The sequence below is a fragment of the Notechis scutatus genome, chromosome 3, assembly GCF_049901735.1.
Source record: "Notechis scutatus isolate UNSWTSFEM ecotype Mainland chromosome 3, rNotScu1.2, whole genome shotgun sequence".
Taxonomy (NCBI): Eukaryota; Metazoa; Chordata; class Lepidosauria; order Squamata; family Elapidae; genus Notechis; species Notechis scutatus.
In genome coordinates this window covers 52537438-52562487 of record NC_142011.1, presented here as the reverse complement: position 1 = coordinate 52562487, position 25050 = coordinate 52537438, and the positions used below count along the sequence as shown (strand labels likewise).

Here is a 25050-nt window from a genome sequence, read left to right as displayed (position 1 = left end):
GCGCAGAGGCATTTTAGCCCCTGTATGCGTGCTTGCTGTATGCATCCAGCATTGACTTCTTTTCCTTATAATACTGAATGTTCTCATTGGGCTTCCGGGCCTCTGTAAAATAATGTGATGTGTGGAAGTGTGAGTGGAAGGTGAGCCTGAGTATTAATTAGCAGGAGCTAGCAGCAAAAGGCATTTGTACTTGATTTATTGCTCAATGTCAGCCTGGAAGAGGAAGCAGCCTGGTCCCGTGGTTTGAAATGGGAGAATAATGATTGATATGATATAGTCACATTGCAAGCTAGGACATTGTGATCTGGTACAAATTTTATGGCATTGGGATGTACCATCTCAGGAACGGCCCATACCTGATCCCCTTGCATTGTCCCATTCAGATGTTATTGAACAAGGACAGCCTTTGCTATCTTGGAAGCGAAAATGGAATCCCAGGGCTTTTGGCCAAGCAACCTGTCCTTCTCTGTCCCCTATCAGCTTCACCGTGGCTGCTTTCCCGAGCAGGAGCCAGCTGCCTCTCAACACCTAACAGATTCTTTTTCCTAATAGGGAAATAAACTTTGTCTGCTTGATTATCATAGAGTGTTTCTTTGACATGCAGATCCAGCTTCAACTGTTGGCCTGTCCAGTTACTTTTGGGGAATTACTGCCAGCTAGGGACAACTATGCAGGACAAAAGAGATGGAAGCTGTCTATATCTCCAAGGTATGCATGTGACCAGAGGTGGTATTCAGCAAGTTCTGACCAGTTCTGGAGAACCGGTAGTGGAAATTTTTAGTAGTTCGGAGAACCGGCAAATACCACTTCTGACTGGAGATTTTACAGTATCCTTCCCTTGCCACATCCACCAAGCCACACTCACAGAACCGGTAGTAAAAAAAAAATTGAATCCCACCACTGCATGTGATCTCCCTGAAACATGCTTCTGAAATGTCAGCACAGAATCCAACAAGCAGAGCATTATGCCTGGTCTCTCACGAATCACTATCCAATGATTGCCTCCAACTGGACCCTCAGCGATGCATGCTATGACAATACTATACAATATCCAGCTGAGCTCTGGGACCAAAACAAGAGAATTCCCTTGGCTGGTTTCCTAGATACAGGATGCTGTTATAACAGTTGCTTCATTTATCCCCCCTTCTTTTTGTCCTTATACCTGATTAACTACTGCACAGATAGAAGGAACCCAAACCCCAAGTGTGCAGTGTGAGGGGGCAGAAACCGAAGCAACAGCTTTACCTGGGCAAAACAAACCAAAATCTGATTCAATAGCAATTTAGTTGGAGGCAAGGCAATCACTCTGAAATTCTGCTTTCCTTAGAGAGAGAGAGGGATGCTCAGAATTCCTATTAAAATGGAGGTAGTGGGGTAATCTTTGCTTCCACAGCTACTTTTGCAGACCCTTGGGTATGTGTTGTTGTCTGCATTGGTTTTTCCAACCTGTTGCATCAGGAAGTAGGATCTTTTGTTCTTCTGATGAAATCATCCCATTGGATATTAGAAGAGGCTGTAGCAAAAAGGAGCGTCTTGAATAGTTTAATATACATCTGGAGGAACAGGAAGAAGAGCCGCAAGGAAGACAGTGGATAGATAAGAGAAATCTGAGTTCAAAGCAGGAATGTAATTTGAGAAAGTGCTATTGACCTGACTCTCTTTAGTTCTCTTGAAGGAAAGGGTAGGGAGGAGAGAGGTGCAGTCGGACTTGTAAGATACTGTAACTTTATAATAAAGGTAGTATTTATCAATCACTTCCTTGGTTTCCTGCTCACAAGACTCCACATGGCACTTGAATCAATTTTCACTGAACCAAGTATCTTTCTTTCTTTAAACTAAGAGAAGAAAGAATAGGTTAAGGGAGATAAAATGATACTTATCTGCCTCCTTCAGCATATAATATTTCTTCTGTCACTTCTTTGCTTCTTGATATCAGTGAATGCATTCTGCTTTCCCCTCACACATGAGTTCAAATGAAACCATCCTAGCCAAAGTTTCATCCTTCCTTTCAGATATCCAATGAAATGATGCAGATCAGAGTGATCCAAGATTTTCAGACTAGGGGCCAGGTAGGTAAAATGGTAGGAAAAAAATGTCAAGATGTCAACCACAATGGTATGATCGAACCTCTACCTGTTTTGGGGCAATAGCAATAGCACTTAGACTTATATACTGCTTTACAGCCCTCTGTAAGTGGTTTACAGAGTCAGTGTATTGCCCCCAAACCATCTGGGTCCTCCTTTTACCAACCTCGGAAGAATGGAAGGCTGAGGCAAATTTGAGCTGGTGAGACTCAAACTGTGGAATTGTAGGCAATCAGCAGCCAGCGGAATTAACCTGCAATAATGCATTCTAATCACATTGTCATTACACCTCATTGTGAGCCATTGGTTTGATCATGCTGCTGTAGCCATCAACTTGACATTTTTTTTCTTGATCCTGCAGATCCACATGCTGGAATTACTAGCATGTAGTTAGAAAAAAGTAGGCAGGGCTAGGACAGGCACAGGTGGGCAGCTATACATTCAGTGTAACTTAATCATACTTATTTATTAAATACAATGAACATGATAATTCTTCAGAGGTTTATTCTTTTTTTAAAAGTGCCTTGAAAGTTGTATATATTTTCATGAAAATTTACATCAATGTTCTAGAAGTAATATCTATGACTTAAGGCATAAACTGAATTTCAAGATATATTCTCCTGACACACAGATAGAATTAATGTTTGGGCATAATTCCCCTGTTTTCTATTAAACAGCCATATTCTTAAAGCCAAAATCATATTCATCCCATTTTAAATGCATAAAGCTACTTTACAAATACATTTTCTTAATTGGTACATGAATTCAATCAGAGAGGAAAGCATTTAGCTTATTCACTTAAGTTATGTATCCATTTGTTTAGTTGATAGGGAAAAAACCCTTTCTTTGGACAGATAATCAAATTCTATCTAAGGATCATTCAAAAGGCCACATTTTCTATCTCCCATACCTCTGAATCTACAGTAGTTAGAATATGCTTGTGAATGAATTGGATTTTTGTTTTACTATTTTCACCTGTATTTGGGTAACAGCGCATTATAGTTGTGGATGGCATTTTGCACAAGCACTGGCCATGCACTCTCCTTGTTTGGAAGACAACCTCGTTTGAACTCACTATAACATTCCACAAATGGGTAAAAAAGAATTAAAGGCTGATGTTGACATGTCTCCAAACCTTCTTTTGCAATCATTATCCACCTTTCAGAAAAGGGTATTTCCTGCTCACTAGGAAACTATTTTATTGTTTTACCTTTCTGGAACATTAGGTGATGGTTGATGAAAAAGAGCTGTTTTTTCCGTTTTTGTAATCAATCTACAATCTACTAGGTTAAGAGCCAGTGTGTGAGCTTTTGAGGGAATTTCAACATATAGAATGAAAATGCAAAGTGAATGGAACTATATCATGCATATAGGTACTGTTAGTATTTCTAAGTATGGGGAGGTTTAGGGGGAATTTTTAAAAACTGGGTTAGTGTTCAAAACCCCAAATTTTGCAATACAATGAAAGAGACTTCTGGGAACTACAAAAAAACAGGGGTTGAGAGGACAGGCTCACCAAAAATGTCTAATAATGTTGATACTTTGGTGATTATTTTAATTTCAGAAGCATCCTCTCTTCAACAGGCAGAGGACTTTTCCAATATTTAAGAAAAGAAACAAGAGAGAATAAATTATGATTAAGTTGTATTGGAAAGTCATATGAGAGCAAACTGAAAAAAAAACTTTAATAACTGGGTTGAATTGGTGTTACTGAGCAACTAAGGACTCAGAAGGACAACATCTGCATGCAGGAAGTACAGTCTGCTTAGCCTTGGTCTGGTTGAATATGCTTCAAAAGAGTGAATTCTGAAGACAAACACTTAGTTATGTTGGAGGCAATGAGAATGCATCACTGCTCCAAAATTTGAGATAGTAAGATAAAGAAATTATTTATGCACTCAAAATAGTTTCCTGGTTTAGACCACTATAACTCTTTAGATCATGATGAAAGCTAGCTTACACCTATCTCAGAATGACCAGCTTCTCTATATAATGGAGAAGCTGGTCATTCTGAGCTAGATGTAAACTAGCTTTCACCATGATACTAGTTCTAGTTCTTTTATAGCAAGTAAGTAGAACTCACTTTTTGTTGCTCTGTGTTGTGTCTATTCAGTACTGTATATGGGAATCTATAAATGCCAAGCTCAGTATGCAGATATAGGAAAACATCACAAAATGCTTCATCACAAAATGGAGGGAGAGAAGTTAAACTATCAATTTACTGCTTAAAACCCCCCAATCCTAAAGTTATGCTCCAGATCTCCGTAATTCTTTAAACAAATGCTGGTCTGACCATTCTGATGATGTTGTAAAAAAAGCAAAAAAAAAAGTTCCTAATCTAGAAGAAGTTTCAACTGGTCTTTCAGGAATACAAGATTTAGCATACCACAACTCCTAGGGTTTACAAGTTGCTCCAGTTAAAAAATAAATTCATCCCTTGCAAACCATTTTTAAACATTTGCTAGCAGGCAGATGGTGGGGTGGGGTGTTGGCTTTTCTAATTCTTAACCAAGGGGTGGAAGGCACAGAGTCATGGGTGCATTCCTCCCAACACACAGAAGACACAAGAACTGGCTCTATGATGCCGGAAACTGTTGCAGCATAATAGCCAGCTTAAACTATGGACCAAAAATTCTTGGATTTTGCTTCTGCCATGATGGCAGTAGATGGTTTAATGCTCTCTGCCTTTTACTATTTGTTCTCTGCAATATAAGAGTTAATTATATTGACTTGATTTACAGAGTTGCAAAGATTATAAGGAATAAAATGTTTCCAAAGGACTGTGGGTATATAAAAAACATCTTTGAAAAGTTAAGTGATTTGTTATTGCATTTCGACAAGCACGAAATAGATCATGCTTATTGAACAGCATCCATCTCTGCAAAAAAATATATATGTTGATACACCTAACCTCCACACAGCTCTACAATATACTAAAAGATAGCTGCTGATCATCCTATGTTACAGAATTATGGGTGATTAGGAAAGCTGGCTTCAGGGTGTAGGGGTAGTAAAAACAAAGTAAAAATGGTGGCTGTGATCATGAATTAAAGCTCTACCGCTTTTTATGTGTGATGCATGTGTCATCCATGAAACAAAGGGCAGGGCTTCAATGATCTATTTGCAGCTGCCATCTTGACCTTTTTTAGATACCTTCATGGAGATCCCTGAACTCCCAGTGAGCTGAGCGGAGAATAAACGGCCCAAAGTCACTCAGCTTTTGTGCCTGAAAGCCCCCAAATTCTAGTGCAGCATATTTAACCACTGTAGCAAACTGCTTCTCTTTCTCTTTACATTTTTTTTAATAAAAAAATGTGTGCAAGTTATCTCCCCCCCCCCCCCCCCCTGCCCTCAGGCCAAAGCTAGATTGATTTCTGGACTAGGACTGAACACTCTGAAGAACTGAAAACCATCAATTACAGAATGTAGACTCCATCTTTAGACTGAAAACCATCAATCACAGAATGTAGACTCCATCTTTCTTTTAGCATGGCTCTCCAGATGTGAGATGTTGGAGATGCTTTTCAGAGAGGGAAAGGTTATTATTTTGACTTTCAAAGCAGATGTTCGGAGCTAATGTAGTCATAACATTTTAGAGATGTTGGAAGTCATCTTGTCCAGCCCTTGGAATCAGTTCAGGAATCTTGCAACTACAACATCTTTGGCAGATGACTATACAGTTTCTGGTTAAGTATTATGAATTCCCAAGGCATTCCATCCCACTACTAGATTAAACTGTTTTTTCCTAATACTTAACTAGAAATTATTGCCTTATTAATTAGTCATGCCATTCTAAACAGTGAAGAATGAAGCTGTCTCATCTCCTGCACAGCAGTCCATCAGATATTTGAAAATTTCTGATAAACCTTTTTGATAAACTGGGGGGGGGGGGGTAAGTTTACTTCAATTATAATAAGTTTTCATTAATGCGTGAAAAGATACTTACCCAATTGTCAAAATCAATATTTTAATATCACACATAGGCCATGGATTAGTTGCATAAACTGCCAGCCAATGCTAAGACCAGGATTTGACTTGTTCTCACATGATAAATTATGACTAGGGGAGGAGTGGAAGAAGACAAATGAAAGAAGGGGAGAGAGGCAGCAATAATCTTGTTCAGTGACAAAGATGCTGTTTCTTAGCGATAAACCATATGTAGTACAGGAAATTGTTATACCGTACTTCGGGTATGTACTACAGTGCTTAGGGAGACAACATTAAAATCGGTGTTCCAATATCTAAGGGGCTGCCACAAAGAAGAGGGTCAACCTATTTTCCAAAGCACCAGAAGGCAAGACCAAAAAATAATGGATGGAAACTAATCAAGGAGAGAAGTAACCTAGAACTAAGGAGAAACTTTCTGACAGTGAGAACAATCAACCAGTGGGACAGCTTGCCTTCAGAAGTTGTGGGTGCTCCGTCACTGGAGGCTTTCCAAAAGAAACTGGACAACCATTTGTCTGAAACAGTATTGGGTCTCCTCTTGAGCAAGGTGCTGGATTAGAAGACCTCCAACTCTGTTATTCGGTTAAATTTCAGATTCCTGCAGAGCTGTGAAAAGCATTGGGCAGGTAGAGCTTATCTTGAGGATAGTTGGAAAGATAAACTAGGAAGACAGTCATGGACTCCAGCTTGAAGGGTCCCCCCCACCTTTTGTGCATGGGGGTGGGTGGGGAGAGGATGATAGATTACAAATGATAATTAAGTTGTAAAACTTTTCTGGGTAGTGACAATAAGGAAAGAATGTGGAAATTACAAAGGAGAATGTTCTGCTGGAACAAAAAATGTTCTTACTGATATCATTTATCAGCATTAGAAATGGTCTTTTTCTGATGGAGAGACAAGGAAGAGGGATTGGCAGCAAACCAATCAAGTTTTGTTTTGTCTCTGAAAAGAATATTCAAACTTTTCTTATCTTTCCTCTTTTCTTTCACATGTAAAGATTAGTTCAACTGAAACGTTTTTATTGTGAATCCTAATTCAGGATATATAATTTGTGAATGCTTGTATAACACTGTATGATCATTATTATCCAGCTAGAGTCCAAAGATTATTATTAGCCATCTAGAGTAATCCAAAAACTGAGATAGGCAACAAATAAACAATTTTTACTTCTACCACTGAGTAGCTGTCATTCTTTTTTTAATTAAAAGAAGAGGTGTCCATCGTTCCCACTGTAGTAATGTCAATTAAAATCTTGTGACATCAGAAAAGCCAAAGATATATTTATGATATTGTAAGCCTCTATGAACTATACTACTTGATTAGATGAACAGAGTCGTAAGTTATTATTTTCTAATATAAAAGCTAAGGTGATTTCTAAAACCATTCTGAAAAGTTAGCAAGCCAGGAGGGAGTTTTAGTTATGATACAAACAGTGACAAAGATATGCTGATTGTACTTGCAAAATATTTGCCACCTAAAGTTTACATACCTGGTAAATGAACTTGGAGGGACAGAAGAATCAGAATTTCTTAGCAGTTCTCTTCAATTTAAATAATTTACTTATCAGTTGGAAAATTAATTTTACAGTGGGGCAACATTATCTGGAAGGCTGGAACACATGCAAAATGTGGTAGCCACATATTGTTCCTGTACAAAACCGGTACAGGCAGTCCTCAACTTACAACAGTCCATTTAGTGACGGTTCAAAGTTTCAACGGCACTGAAAAGTGACTTATGACTGTTTTTCACACTTACGACAATTGCAACACCCCCACTGTCACGTGATCAAAATTCACATGCTTGGTAAGTGGTTCATAATTATGATGGTTGCAGTGTCCTAGGGTCATGTGATCAGTTTTTACGACATTCCAGATTCACTTAGCAACCATGTTACTAACTTCATAAATGCAGTGATTCACTTAACAACTGTGACAAGAAAAATCATAAAATGGGGCAAACTCACTTAACAAATGTGTCACATAGCAACATAAATGTTGGGCTCAATTGTGATCGTAACTCAAGGATTACCTGTACTCATATTACAGGACTGAAGTAGAGGCTTGGCTCCTTCTTACCTTGTGTAGTTGTGTAGATGGGAAGAAAATTGTAATTTTTTTTAAAGCTCCCCCTAAAAAACAAATACATGGTGTGGAAAACAAAGAACTCAGCCATTGGAACTGACTTTAGCATTTGTGCAGCATGAAAATTGGAACCGAGCTAATAAGTGCAGAAGGGCTGAAAGTGCTGTGCAAATATGCAATGCTACCAACTTTAGACATGTATCATTTTTACCAGATCTTTGGCGCCACAGTCCATCAGTGCATCCCTGACTGATTTCCTGTTTGCATTCTTGCAATTTCCTGAACGGGAAACAAATCCACCGCTTTCTCATTTCATCACAGAACACATTCATGCTTTCCTACAATGGATGACACTGACCTCTGTTACTTAGATCTGTGAACCTATTCAAACAAATGTAGCTACAGTGGCCTGTTTGGATAATTCTTGCAAGGCACAGTTGGAAATTTTGCATGGCCACATAGAAGAAGGAATATTGTCAACGTACAAGACCACAATGCCCAAAATCCAATTTGGGGCAGAAATCACTGTGAACCATGTGCTTGTCATTCAAAATGAAATGTTAGCATGAAATGTAACAAGCTCTCCCCTTTGCTCATCCAGATGAACTACAGACCTTCCCACATTTGATCAATACCAATCCAGCAGAAGTAGAACAGAAGTAGACTTAAGGGTAGTACACAAAATTATCTGCTGCAGTGTCCTACTAGTCAATGACTACTTCAGCTTCAACCGCAACAATACAAGAGCACACAACAGATACAAACTCAATGTAAACCGCTCCAAACTTGATTGCAGAAAGTACGACTTCAGCAACAGAGTGGTCAATGCCTGGAGTGCACTACCTGACTCTGTAGTTACATCCTCTATCTCCCACTCCTTTAACCTCAAACTAACCACTATTGACCTCACCCCATTCCTAAGCGGTCTGTAAGGGGCGTGCCTAAGTGCACCAACCTGCCTCCCATCCCTGTCCTATTGTTCCCATGTAATTGTACCTATTTTCTGTATTCTTACTCATGTTTATACTTATACCTATTATTTTTTAAGCGATTGACAAATCAAATAAATCAAATAAATCAATAAAATAGAAGTAGATGCATATAGCAATAGTACTTCACAATGCTTTACAGCCCTTTCTAAGCGGTTTACAGAGTCAGCATAATGCCCCCAACAATTTTGGGTCCTCCTATAGTACTTTTCTTCCTTGTAGCATGCCTAATAAATAGTTGGCTCGATTAATAGAGTCACATGAGAACTGCAAACAGCACAGATGTGCTGGACTCCGTCCCCTTTGGTGGGTAGATAGATTTCTCAGTTCTGCAGAAATTGGAAATTGTCAAGGGAGTCTTGATATCCCATACTGATAGAATGGAAAATCAGGCCAAGCTGAGAATCATTCCTGATTTAATGGAACAGATCCTTGCATTTGGGGGTGGGGTGGGGGGGCTCTTCTATGGTCTTCTCTTTAGTTTCCATTTGAGCAAAAGTGGATCTCATTAGCCCGTGCTGGAGAGAAAAGTATTGTAAAAATCGGAAGCTCTACTAGCACACGCTAGTTCACACATTTCTCCTATTGGGACACATTCCTCTGCAGCACATACCAATGGCCTTGTTATCAGCACCCTTTGCTTGTTTTCTGGAAAAGGGTAGTAATGATGTTGTGACCCAATGCTTCCTTCCCTTCCTGGAAACGATGCTTTCAGTGTTACGCTACAACTCTGATGAATGTCTTTTACAAAACATAGTAAAAATAAAACAAGAACAAAAACAACTACTGGATTTTGGAGGTCTGAGAAGGGGAGGAGGTGCTTTCTCTCTTCCTCCCCCACACCATTTCCCTCCACCTCATATTGCCTAATCCCTAGCTGTCTCTTGATTACATACAGGACTGGAAACAAGTTGTACATTTTTATTTTTTACTGCATGCATGGAATAATTTTCTCCCTTAATCCCGTTGTAAAATTGTTCTCTTCCACTTCTGAGATTTGGCTAAAAGAAGACACTTTCCCCCCACCCACTCCCCCAACAAGATTTAAGAAAAATTACTATAAAAATATGTTGAATCAATGGCTGAAAAGTTTTGCCTGAACTCTAAAAATGGGAACAGCAGCTGCTGGTGCTCCTGTTATCACATGCATTTTCAAGTCACCCAGAATACTTACACATCAACATGTGATCATGTACATTTCTTTATGCTTTCAGGTTTAGGCAGTGCTGCCAAGAGGCACAGCCGGGTTGTAGATGGCAAGAATTGCAGTTTGCACATCTAGAGGGCATTACATTGAGAAGGCAGCTGTATACCAACTCTCAGAGGATAAGAAAGCAGAATAGAGGCAACAAGATGGGGGAGAAAATAAGTTTTGTTTGTGCTCTGTGAATATCTCTTTTAAATACTCCAAAATATCTGACTATTTTGATAACATTATAAGAATTCTTCACCAAGTGAAGAGGGATATATAGCCATTCCCAAGGGGAAAAGTGAAAAGGTCATCAATTCAACCCCCCTCATATTCTTATTGAGTACAGATTTGTTCAGTTAGGGAAGATCTTGCTGTTTCTGCCATCAAGATTTCACAGGGCAAGGATGGGCAAAGCTCCTTGTTAAAAAATCACGATTCTTTTAGCTGAAAAAGTTGTCTGGAAAACAAAGTTTTTGAAGCTTTGCTCAAGGCTCATGATTTAATTAGGGCAACTGCCGGAATTCTGACACAATGAAGAACAGGGCAAGCTTCCTTCAAATTCCGACATGTGACACCAAGGCAAAATTAGGAATGTTATTTTTAAAGACCAAATGGACAGGTGGGATCTGGTTGCCACAGGATTGTATGAAAAGCCAGTGTCTGATTATAAGAGGTTCCTCCTCAGCATGATTCAACAATCCTCTAAATAAATGATTAAATGGAGACCAACAAGTCACAAAAATGATTTATAAATCTCACAAAGACTGAGAAGTTTCTGGAGAAAACAGCATGATATATTCAAACTTCTCATTCTGAGCAATAAAGTCTATTAAATATTCACAGCTCTCCTTCATGCAAATTAAATTATAAGCCGCTCTGAGATCCTACTTGGTAATAATGCATAACTTTTTGCAATTCAGGGAGGATGAAAAGAAGGTAATGATCCCTAATGATTGCAGAGTTTAGGAGCCTATGGTCATATGGAACTATCCTCATATTTAACGACAACAACAGCAAAAAGGTAGGAGAACTTGTTGGAGTAGAAAAGGGACAGATGAAACTCTTTTGCACGTTGTCATCAATAAATTAATTAGAGTGTCTAGTTATTTCTGATAAGGTATAGCCATGTTTTCCCAGAAATAAGACTTATGTTAGAGAACTGAATGAGACAGGAGGTCTGTGTTGTCATGAATGCACGCAAATTACACTCGAAATGCATAGCATATTTGTAGTATACAATTATTTCTTCAACACAACAATGAAGAGAAAATATAGTTGTTGTAGCTACAAAACAAAAGGAATTTCATGGTGTGGAAACTTCCTTTTCCAGGCAGCAGATAGTAACGTGAGAAAACAGCAATCTATCAATAATAAATAAGCACCCACAGATGCTCCTAAGGGTGAAGTTATTGTTCCTTGTGTTACTATTATGATTACTACAGTAGCATGTTTACATGGCTACAATCCAGGGCGTGCTAGCATTTTCCATCAAAGCTAACCACTCAGGGATTTTAATAGCTCACTTCCAGGCATAGTCATTTGAGGATAAGACGCATTGCTTGGTTTATGATTCCTAAGGATCAAAGAAATATTTTTTAAAAAGTATTTTACTTTACAAATTTCCTTTAAAACATGTCATGGGAGAGGTTGTTTTTAATTAAGGCATAAGTTATCAAGCTATAGTTTTAAAAATTCTTGCTGAAATAGGCTACAAATACCTCCAATTTAAGATTCACCGCTCCACCCAAATCTGAGTTATGAGTTGAGCTTGTATTTTTTAAAATCAGGATTCTTGTATTTGATCTGATTCTGGAACTTACCATCCTTTTTGGGACCCCTTAGCATCACGTAGAGCAAAAGTCACTGCAGGTGCCTTTCAGATGTGTGAAGATAATGTCCAGGATTTCCATTGTATAGGGATTCTGGGAGTTAATAGTCCCAACGCATTTAGAGATTAACATACCATGAATGCTTTAAATTCTGAGGAAAAAGAATAAACATTGGCAAAGACACAACTAATGTGAACTATGTTTCTCTGTCACTTAGGTCATGTGAGGAGATTGAACAGTACGGCATAAAATTGGAGAGTGCGGTGACTTCCCTCTCATGGGAGGCTTTCAATCAAACTCAGAAAATATCTAGAGCAGCCTTTGCAACCTAGTGTTCCTTCACTGAATTGGACAACAATTCTGATCATCCCTGATCAGGATGGAGTCCAGTGGTGGGATTCAACATTTTTTATTACCGATTTTGTGGGCGTAGCTTGGTGGGCGTGGCGTGGCTTGGTGGGCATGGCAGGAGAAGGACACCGTAAAATCTCCATTTCCTCCCCACTCTTGGGGGAAGTTTACTGCAAAATCCCATTCTCCCCCACCCCACTAACTTGCTTTCCAGCTCTGTTCTTCTGTGCAGGGCAACAAAAGAAGACCCAGCCGATCAACTGGGACTCGGGAGGCAGAGAATAGATGGAGGTGGGGCCAGTCAGAGGTGGTATTTGCCGGTTCTCCGAACTACTCAAAATTTCTGCTACCGGTTCTCCAGAACAGGTCAGAACCTGCTGAATACCGCCTCTGATGGAGTCATATGACAACTTCATCTAGCTCTAGCATGCTCTGGTGTTTTTCTCTTTTAGCCCTGGGCCCCGAACTGTTTGTGGATGAATGGATGGGTTAGAGTTGATGACCTATAAGACCCTGGCCAACCCTGTGATTATTCTGATACCATCAATCTGATGGTATGAAACCTGGCAACATCTTCTTTTCCACTTCAAATCTATAAGCAGAAGGGCATTCCATCCTTTCTTCCTCTGGTGCATTCCATCAAAGCCTCCAAATAAATGTCAGGCGCCTCCTTTGTCACTCTGTAAGGTAAGAAATGCTGGTGAATCAGATCCATTACTTTCTCCACCTCTTCCTACAGCCACTGACTAAGCCATCCTCCCAAGCTGCCAGCCTTACTTTCAGATTAAAGAAAATAGATTTCCTCTTAACCCACTTCTCTTTGAAGCATATTGTAGTGTGGAAGCGGAAGGCAGCATCACAGGTGAATCATGGATAATGAGCAGGTAAACTTGCCTCGTGCAAGTTTCTTCCCTGAGCAGCACATGTTGGGGCCTGTCTATCTGCTAGTTAGCCAGCCAGCCATTGTACCTCCTTTGCTCAAGAAGGAAAGTGTGGGGCCAAGATATTCAGACTTAGAAAGCAGACAGATCTGTTTTGCAGTGTCCCCCCTCCCCAAACAGCAGCCTTTCCAAAATGTGTGCAGACACATCCATCTTCTGTCACCATCCAAACTCCCTGGGGGATACAGGACATCACCTGCATTAATAAGCTCCAGCGCTTTGCTTGGCAGAGAATATCAGTGCATTCCAAGTGGAAGATTTCTTTTCAGTTAATTCACTTGAGGCTCTAAAGAACAAGTTATTACCATGCTTGTAACACCTCACCATAATGGTACCACTAGGCATGGCACTTTCAAGAATTTCTCTCCTTTCCCCTTTCCCTTTCTCAGGGTAGAAATCTATTTTTTTTATTTTTATTTATTTGGTTTAGTCAATTGCTTACAAGATAATAGGTATAAGTAAAACATAGTTATGAATACATGGATACATATAGGAAAAATTTAAAAAATAAATAAAAGAAACAATAGGACAGGGATTACCCCGTAATATTCAGTTCAATGAATCCAAGTGCAATCATTCTTGTGTGTAAAAATTAGAGAACAGTTCTTCATGGGTACTATGATGAAGAATCCATTACCTTGGTCTGACGCAGGCAAGAAAGCACAAAATACAACCCATTATCCATGCCTCCCAACCAGCAGAGAATTCTGAAAGTTATCAGGAAGAAAGCAAGTCAGATAAATCTCCAGATCAAGATCCAGAATTAGAAAAGAACTTTAATTTCATTGAACAGCTCCTTATTAAAATCTTCTGTAGTGTCTTTTTTCTTTTTTTTGCTGAATCCTGAATATTTTATTAGGAGCATTATTTTAAATCCTGTGGGTGGATGCAGGAAATATTCAGCATAATCTAAATGTAATAGTCTATACTTAGTTTTTAAAAGTCATCCTAGGAATCTGCTGAGTGGTGGTATATAAACACCTAAGAGCAAATAAAGGCAGATGCAAAGAAATAAAAGCAATATTAACTTAATATCTAACAATATGCATACTTTAAAGCATTATTTAGTAGATCCTTATTTACAACACTAATAGTAAGGAATAACAAATGAAAGAAGAGAACTGTAATTAAATTCATCAGGAAAAATAGAGGTTATTGCTAAATTATGCATCTCCTATGAGAGCTTTTACTGTATATCATACAAGCCTTCCTTCCTTCCTTCCTCCTGTGACACCTTATAGTATGAACACTTACATTGCCAGACATAGTTGTAATCTTCCTGTAGGTTGAACCTGCTATCAATCAAATAACACCATCACTATATAATTTTGATCCCATCTTCATATTGCTGCAGTTGCACGGTTTTCTAGAAATGCAGAACTGTAGAATGACAGCTGCATTTCACTCTGGTAGCTTAAATGTGCAGTGATTGAGGGGAGGTATCTCCCAAACCTGGCCTTCTTCCCACTCCTGGCCTTTCACTTAGTACTAGTGTAGAACTACAGTTAGATAAAGGGGGAAAAACACAGGATTATCATACAGAAAATGTGCAGATATGATGCTTCCATTTTCTTTTACTGATTTTTTTTGGGGGGAAGGGAAGGATTGATGAGGAGGGAGCAAAAAGAAAAAAAATTCTTGATGCAAACACTAAGAGGACAGGATGGAAAACTTAAGTTTCTTATCAATAGCAGAATACTATTTGGCTGAGACAGTTCTGTACACCAGGCAGTACAAATTTTAATGGGACCTCTGTTTCTAGTCAACACTGAGCATCCAGGTACCAAAAAGTCTGCAACGCTCTGGTAACTAAAATAGTGTGAACAGCCATTAGAAGATTTATTGGGTTCTCTGAAATACTCTAGGGAGATCACAAGGTAGAGCCCACTGCCTTGCTTAAATGGCATTGCAACCCAAATTAAAAAGGAGAGGAGATTTCACTATGCAGGTAAGGCTATCATCCTAGTTATTTTTACCCTTCCTGCAAAAGCTGTTGCTCCCAGAACTCATTTTCAGCTGATTCTCCTGTTTTACTTCAAAATTAGTCACTGGATACTTGTGAGAGCAATCTGGGCCTCCCACCACACATCTCTTCAGTGTAAACTTAATGTACGCACTTTCCCTAAAAATACAAACACCAAAATAAACATAAATGAACAATTAAAACAATATAATGAAAGTTTGGGAAAGGTAGATTTATTGTAACAATTCTAAAAGGTTTTTTACACCTCTGTGTGTACCTCTTCAAGGGAGGTGCATCTAGCAATTTGAGATACTTTGCAGGATGAAACAACATTCTTTGGCTCAGTATTTGTTAACAGCAATGGATCATGCCCAGTATTTCCTAGCCGTACCACAGATAACAACAATGATCTAATACATATCGATTTCACAGAAGACAATGTTGAAAAAGCACTACGCAACCTAAAACCATCTCTATCTATTGGACCGGATGGAATATGTGCCTACTTCTTAAGAAAGCTATCCACTGCCATAGCCAAACCTCTAAGCATAATCTTTGAAAAATCTTTCAGAACCAGCTCCTTGCCTAACCTATGGTCACAAGCCACAGTCATCCCCATCTTCAAAAAGGGAGACCCAAGCCTAGTTGAAAATTACAGGCCAATCTCCTTATGCTGCGTCACCTGTAAAGTCATGGAATCAATTATTAACCAATCCATCATCCTTCACTTAGAGACAAATAACCTACTCTCCAATAAAAAATTTGGTTTCAGAAAAAAACTATCCTGTAATCTGCAACTCTTACACTGCAAAAACATATGGACGACACAACTCGACCAGGGCAAAGCAATAGACGCAATCTACATAGACTTCTGTAAAGCCTTTGATTCAGTGGTACACGACAAACTACTCCTAAAAATAAAATCCTATGGTATCTCTGGACAACTGAATAACTGGATAGAAGCATTCCTGTCAAACAGACAACAAATGGTCAAAATTGGGGGCGTACTATCAAATCCAGTACCTGTCAATAGTGGTGTTCCCCAAGGCAGTGTTCTAGGACCAACTCTCTTCATACTCTACATAAACGACCTCTGTGATCATATTAAGAGCAATTGCGTTCTCTTCGCTGATGATGTAAAGCTGTTCAATACCACAGACAATACTGCTACCCTACAAAAAGATCTTGACTATGTATCAGAGTGGTCAAACAAATGGCAACTTCAAATCTCAACAAATAAATGCTCTGTCTTACATATTGGCAAAAAAATCAGAAAATAAAATACAAGCTGAATAGTCAAGATCTTGTTGATGACTCAAGCTCTGTAAAGGACCTTGGAATACTCACCTCTAATGATCTAAGTGCTAGAGCCCACTGCAACTACATAGCCAAAAAGGCATTAAGAGTTGTTAACCTAATCCTACGTAGCTTTTTCTCTGGTAATATCACACTACTAACCAGAGCATACAAAACATTTGCTAGACCAATACTCGAATACAGTTCATCAGTCTGGAACCCACACTACGTATCTGATATTAGCACAATTGAGAAAGTCCAGAAATATTTCACAAGAAGAGTTCTCCACTCCTCTACTCGTTGTAGAATACCTTATGCCACCAGACTTGAAATTCTAGAACTTGAAAACCTTGAATTACGCCGTCTTCGGTCTGACTTAAGCATGGTATATAAAATCATACATTGCAATGTCCTACCTGTCAATGAATACTTCAGCTTCAACCATAACAACACAAGAGCACACAATAGATACAAACTCAAAGTAAACCGCACCAAACTTGATTGCAGGAAATACGACTTCAGCAATAGAGTGGTCAATGTCTGGAATACTCTACCCGACTCTGTAGTTTCTTCCCCAAACCCCAAAAACTTTAACCTTAGACTGTCTACTATTGACCTCACCCCTTTCCTAAGAGGTCTGTAGGGGGCATGCATAAGCGCACCAACGTGCCTACCGTCCCTGTCCTATTGTTTCTCTTATTCTTTTATTTTTCTTATATGTACCCATTTCATGTATTCACAACTATGTATACATTTATACTTATTATCTTGTAAACAATTGGCAAATCAAATAAATAAATAAATAAACTGTGGCCTTTGAGTAGAACCGTATGTCAGAGAACCTATAACAAAAGGTGGCTCCCAGGATAATTTGCAGCAGTCGTCTCTAGCTTCAAAATTAGGGAATTGAATGCTTCCTTAATTAGGGCATGATTAGGGGATTGAAGTATCTTTCAGCAAGTATGCAATACATGTGATGCACTTTGTGAGCTGCCCAGAGTTGTATTTTAAGATGAGAAATCATAAAGATGTTATATATGCATGCATACATACTGTACATGCATATATACATATGCTGTGGGCTTTGTTTACCTGATTGCACTTGCCATTTTTAAGCCATTGCTTTGGATGCTTCTGACTAGGCCTACCTAGCCCTAACATAAAAGCTTTTTCTTTCTGTCACATTGAAAAATTGCAATCTGAGAATAGTTTTGAGGTTCTTAATCTTCTAGAGGTCACATGCTACACAGAGGCTCAGGTGAAGCACATGTTCCCAAAAGTTTTAAAGCAAAATTTAAAAAGAGGGGCTCAAATACTCTATGCTTTTCTTACCCATGGTATCCACATTAAATCTTCATTAAGTTTAGAAAAGAACCAAGACGATTTCTTAAATAATCATTTTTTTTTATTATAGCAGTTCATAGGAAAAAATTATGCAAGCTGGGACAATGTCTGATGAACAAGCTCCACAAAAATTGGTACATTAGCTGGAAGTCCTCTTCTTTTCCCTGTTGTCAAAAGAACAACTCTAAGCTCCTGGGGGGGGGGGGGAACCTAATTTGAATATTGACCTATGAATAAAGATATATTCATAATCTATTCCTGAAAATTATATGCAAATCCAATGTCTTCTAATAATTCTTTTTGTTTATCGCCACGTGTGAAAAGTCCACTACTCTTGCTTACAAATTATCAAGCAAAACCTGTATATTCTCTTGTCTTTCTTTGACACACTGCATACACAATGTATTACTTCTCTCTCTAGCTGTAGGATTCCAAGTTTACTTTTCACCTCTTTGGGAAGCAGTAACTCAACTCTTGGGGCAAGTTCAAAAACAATTAACCTGAACATGATTTAAGGTGTTACAACAGAAATCTGTTTAACCATGACCTGTAGCCTCCCAGTGACCTCTGAAAACCACTAGAAACTATCTGAACTAAAATGGCTGCTTATAATAAAAGGTCAATTGGTGGGAGGATTAAGGAAGTGCTGAACTGTATTAGCCACTTTTTCCAGCTTGTCAGTTTCATCAGAATTGGCTTGCACAATCACATGAATCCCAGGCATAATAGGGATGATTTTAGTTGTCATTTGTCTTCCCTGTCCACCACATGGTTCTATGCATTTCCTCCTCCCTGATTGTTTAATTTAGCCCACAGAAGAGCACTGTGAGATTACACTATTATTTATTCATTTTGCTTTGCATTGTACTCCCAATGCAAGCCCAAAGGCTTAAGATACATGAGATATTTCAACATAATGTATAGAGATATGAGATATTTCAATGTAATATATAGAATCAACAGCTGAGAAAGATGAAAAGAAATAAAATGTACCTGCTTGATTCTTGCTATCAAGTGATTGGTAGACACAAAGGTGGGCAGATACATGTATAAAATAGGTGCTAATATACAGAATACGCAGAGATACAAATATTGGACTTGCTACAGTTTAAATTGGGGAACAATATACTGCACCATGAGAATAGAAAATAGTGACATGTATTAGCTTTATTAGGTTTTTTTTTTTGCTTTATTTCATTGATATATATATAGCTGCTCACCTCTCGTACATGATTCTAGACATTATCCAGTTGTTAATGTTGATAATAAGCAACTTCAAAGATGTTCTTTCATATTGTTCTTTTATTTTAAACAGGGATTGGGTGAACTGCCTTTCAAACAGAAAAACGTCTTCTATAAAGCAGGGCACAGGCTCTTCCTACTTATTTCTGTCTTCTGGAGCAGCACAAAACATGATGGAATATACATACCACCCTGTGCTCTGCATAATGTCCCGTATGGTTGCTTAATTACTGCAATTGAGTGTGCCAGGGTTGCAGTCATTGTGGAAACATCTTGCTTAACAACCATTTCACTCAACAATTGCTTAGTTGTATACATTATGCTTGTAAGGAAGAAGAAACTGATTTGACTGGCATTTCTTTTTCTATTCTTCTGTTACAAACTAGGACAGGCTAAAAGAAGGGAAATACCTTCTCCATTGTCCTTTTTAAAAAAGCAGTTTAAGATCCACAGCTGATAGTCAATTTGCAGAGGTCCAGGCCATCCAAAATGTGTTACCAGATTACTCTTCCCCCAAGACACAAACTGGACTCAAAGAAGACAATTTGATAGAAGTCTGCAGGTGATTTTTCTCCCTAAATCCAGGAATAGTCTCCTTTAATCACCTGGAATAGACTCTACCATCCTTCTTACAAATCAGCTCTGCTTCTAGAAGATTCCAAGACAAAAAGCCTCTAGTAAGTTCCTTTCTGGATAACTAACTTCAAGGGTGGGTAACTATTATTTATTGAGGAATGTAACCAAATATTTCTTTTGAGGTTCCTTACAAGGGAAAAGGTAATAGCTGTGTGTCTTTTGTACTAATGGCAACCTCCGGATCTTGATTTACTAGAAGTGTCTGTTACAATACTGAACTATGATTTGTTAAATTATTATTTGCTGAATAAATAATTGTGTTGGTTTGCACAACATACTAAGCCATAGCCCGTAGTTTACAAACAGGACAGAAATTTATATAGCTTGATAAGCCAAAACCAAGTAAACCAATTATGTTTGAGCCAAAAGCCTATCTGGGAAAGCTGAACAGTGTAGCCCAATATATTTAGATGGGACCAGACAGAAAGGCAGACATAACTGGTAATTATAAAGATGCCTGGATTTTGCTGACAAGTTGGAATTGTACAGCTTATGATTTGCACAGAGACTTGGAAATTAGGCACTATCAGCTTCTCCCATCAGCCATTCACTGAATGTGTGATCTCAACAATTATTTTTCTTGTTTATTATTTCTTAAAGAAAAAGAACTACAAAAGAGACTTCAATACGGGGAAAAGATAGGTATTCCACACAGGCCAATGCTCAGAAAATACTTGACTTTATAACTACAAAAATTTGGATTGGCTTAACATTTCTTCATTATGTTCTGTAGGACAGAAGTTTGCAGAATTTGTTTCCCACAGTAGGTAGCAATAAACAAAAATATGGACAATTGTTTTCCTGTACCCACGTTCTTACACCATTCAACATATCTTGAAAAAGACAGCTGACTTCAAAGGGTTTACAGAGCAATATTAAGTGAAAAAGATTACAAACTGGATATTTCCTGGAAATGATCGATTGCATGATTTTTGGCTCAAATATATGATTAGCTTTTATCCATTATAGCTAAACAGCTTAATGATGTATTACATAAGAGAAATTTCAGCTTAATGACATATTGCATAACCAAAACTTCAGCAACTGGCTAATAATTGGCAAAATGTATCGGATTCAAAAAGATCCAGCAAAAGAGATAACACCAGGAAACTATAGGCCAATAACATGCTTGCCTACAATGTTTAAATTACTCACAGGCATAATAGCAGACAACATCCAAGACTATTAGACGAAAATAGCATTCTTCTAGTAAAACAGAAAGAATATAAAAGGAAAAGCATGGGTACAAAATATCAACTTCTGATTGCTAAAATTGGAGATCTGCAAAAGATGAAACCCAATTTACATATTGCTTATATGATTGATTAGATTAGATACAGATTAACAGAGTTGGGAGAGATCTTGTAGGTCATCTAGTCCATCCCCCCTACACCATGGCAGTCCAGTCTCTTCTTGAAAGTTTCCAGTGATGAAGCTCCCACAACTTCTAAAGGAAAGCTGTTCCATTTGTTGGTTGCTCTCACTGTCAGAAACTGCCTCCTTATTTCCAGGTTAAACCTTTCTTTATTCAGTTTCCATCCACTATTCCTTGTCTGGCCTTCAGATGCTTTGGAGAACAGCTTGATCCCCTCCTCTCTGTGGCAGCCCCTCAAATATTGGAACATGCTATTATGTCTCCCCTGGTTCTTCTCTTCACTAGACTAGCCATGCCCAGTTCCTACAACCGATCATCGTATGTTCTAGCCTCCAGCCCCTTAATCATCTTGGTTGCTCTTCTCTACACTTTTTCTAGAGTCTCAACATCTTTTTTATAGTGTGGTGACCAAAACTGGATGCAGTACACTAGGTGTGGTCTTACTAAGGTTTTATAGAGTGGTATTAGTACTTCACTTGATCTTGATTGTATCCTTCTGTTGATACAATTGAGGATTGCATTAGCTTTTTTGGCTGCTGCTGCACACTGCTGGCTCATATTTAGCTGGTTGTCCACTAAGACCCCAAGATCCCTCTCACAGTTACTGCTATTAAGCCTGGTTTCACCCAGTCTATATATGTACTTTTGATTTTTCTTTCCTAAGTGTAAGACTTTACTTTTCTCTACGCTGAATTTCACTTTATTAGATAGGGCCCAGTGTTCAAGTCTGCCAAGATCCATCTGGATCTTGAGCCTATCATCTAGGGTGTTGGCTATTCCTGCCAGTTTAGTATCATCCTCAAATTTGGTAAGTTCCCCTTCTATTCCCTCATCTAAATCATTTATGAAGATATTGAAGAGTTCTGGGCCTAAGACGGAACCTTGTGGTATCCCACTACTTACGTCCCTCTATGTAGATGTAGTACTATTAAGGAGTACTCATTGAGTATGGTTTGTCAGCCAGCATTATAAAAGGATATTTGATTTATTACTACGTATTGGATCATCAAATGTTTAGAAACAATTGGTTTCAGTAAAAACATTACAGTGTTTATCAAAAAAATAATGAATCTGTGGAAGACAGAATTGGTGGTTGGAAATGAAAAACATGGATTGTCAATATTAGGAGTGCCATCTTTATCACCCTTACTATTCAACATTGCCTTTCAGTGTTTCTGAAGAAACAAATGTTAGCTTTCAATCAGCAAAAAAAAGCTAATAAACCTCACATTTGAATTATATGGATAATCTGAAACTTTATGAAAAATCGGAATCCAGTCATTGACAAGCATTGTAGGAATTTTTAGCCCAGTTATAGCAATGGAATTTAGCCTAGAGAAATATGCTACAATATTTCTAGTAGCAATAAAGAGAGGAGAAATCACAAACAGCAATGGAATTAAAATGCCAAATAGACCATCAGGATAAAGGTTACAAATATGAGGGCATTTTACAATTAGATAACATCAAGTATGGCCATGTTAAAAATGTGATTAGTAAAGAATACATCCAAAGAATGAGAAAATTGCTAAAGACAAAATTAAATGGTGGAAAAACTATCAAAGTCACCAATACCTGGGTCATGCCTGTGATATGTTACACTGCAAGAATTATTAACTGGGCCCAACCTGAACTGACAGTTTGGACAAAAAAAAAATCCCAAGAAGACTGATGACAATTCAATGTTCATTACATCCCCATAGTGATATTAATAGATGACACCTGCTCGACAGAAATGGAGGCACAAGTTTATGTCATGTCTAACAAATTGTAAAAGAAAATAGCATGCATTGGCTAATTATGTAATAGACAGCCATAAACAAGCATTTATAAAGTTAAAAATTATAACTTACTAAATATACAGAAAACAAAAACTGAATGTAGAAATAATAAAATAGAAACAGGAATAGAACATTGGCAAAGAAAAGCATTACATGGTGAATTTCTACAAAAAATGGAGAGAAAGTTGATAAAGATAAAATCTGGCAATGACTTACAACTGGAACATTTAAAAAAAGAAACTGAATTCTTGATTTTGGCTGCACAAGAGTAAGCTTTTTGAATCGATGCAATCAAGGCCAGAATTGAAAAACCATCAAATAATTCACAGTGCATCTTGTACAAGGAAGCAGAAGATCATATGCTCAGCTTGTGCAAGAAGATTGCACAAACTGAATATAAACAACAACATAACACAGTCACCAAAACAATTCACAGGAATATTTGTAAAAATTATCATGTGCCAGTGAGCAATTGGTGGGAATATAGAGTTGAAAAAGTAAGAAAAAAATGAGCAGGTTAAAATACTCTGGGATTTCCAAATACAGACTGGTTGGAATGAAAGGGTGAGTAATTCATGTAGCAATACCAAGGGATAATAGAGAAGAAGACAGAATTGGAGAAGATCACAAATATCTTGAAAATTGAAAATGAAAGAACATGGCTTAAATGAGATGTGGTTATCAGCATACCGAATGCCATACCAAAAATGCCAATAAATCTTGGATCATGGCACTTAGAAGATTGAAAAAAATTTCTATCAGTCAATTGTAAGAAGCCACACTGTTTGGATCTGCAAATATACTACACTGGTACATTATGACATGCTAAATTATTGGGAAGGCCTTGATGTGTATGAAGGCCATCATCAGCTAAAGCTTCGGATGCTGGTAGCACCTGGAGCTGGCCAAAGGCTCCAGGTTGTGGCTCGGTGATGAGCAGGCCAAAGTTCACCAGGGCTACAGCAGCTTCGTGCTGGTAGGCCTTGGGGCTGGCCAATGTCTCCCAGCCTACAGCAGGTTTCTACATGCCATTGGACCTCAGGCTTCCCGGGGCCTCCCCCACCTCCTGAGGTACCACCCTGTGCTCTGCATAATGTCCCGTATGGTTGCTTAATTACCGCAATTGAGTGTGCCAGGGTTGCAGTCATTGTGGAAACATCTTGCTTAACAACCATTTCACTCAACAATTGAGATTCTGGGCCCAATTGTAGTTGTAAGTTAAGGACTATGTTGAATACTGAAGAGGCCATAAAGGCCTACAAGAAAAACCAAATGAAAAATAGAAAGGACACATGGCAAGGCAAAATACTACATGGCCAGTACATAAAAATCTAGCAAACAAAGCAGACAACAACAAGGCCTGGCAATGGCTGAAAGTAGGAAAGTTGAAAAAAGGAACAGAGAGGCTAATTCTGGCTGTATAAGACCAAGCCTTCCGAATAAATACAGTATATCCAGTATAAAGCCTCAATGGAGAAGGCAACAACAGATGGCAAATACCATGTCTACAAAGAAGCTGAAGAAACAGTGGACCACCAAGTTAACTGCTGCAAGAAGACTTTAATAATACTATCTTGCCTTTTGACTTAGTTTGAAAGATATGAACCTGAAGCAATAGTGAGCTCTATCTTCACTGAACTGGTACTGTAAACATAAGCATTAATACACCTCACATTCTCAGCCAAGATAATTATTACCCACCCTGGAAATGGTTAGCTTAATGTCTCATATAGAGACATATATGGTTTCTGCAGGGGGAGGAGATAGTAAATAGCATCATAGATGACATGATATCATTATGCAACTTATGCATATTACATATTATATATCACCTGTGTTATGGTACTAATGACAGGAATTATTTTGCATTACTTAAGTAATGACATCATGATGTTCGTGGGACATCATCATGGTTTCTACTAGTTTCTTGTGGACATCAGATCAGGCAAATTTGTTTTTTATGACAAATTTTGCTTGCCGAAACTGCAGTGAAATGGA

At 38.3% G+C, this 25050-nt stretch overlaps 1 long non-coding RNA gene across 1 annotated transcript; it reads right to left on the bottom strand.

Annotated features, from left to right (window-relative positions):
- Positions 1 to 1723: 1723 nt before the first annotated feature.
- On the bottom strand, positions 1724 to 9806 carry LOC148131184 (uncharacterized). The gene is made up of 4 exons (XR_015748328.1): positions 9716 to 9806; positions 8108 to 8160; positions 6031 to 6143; positions 1724 to 1835 (listed from the first exon to the last, which is right to left on the bottom strand). It is a non-coding gene; the product is annotated as an uncharacterized LOC148131184 (long non-coding RNA).
- Between the last annotated feature and the right edge of the window lie 15244 nt (positions 9807 to 25050).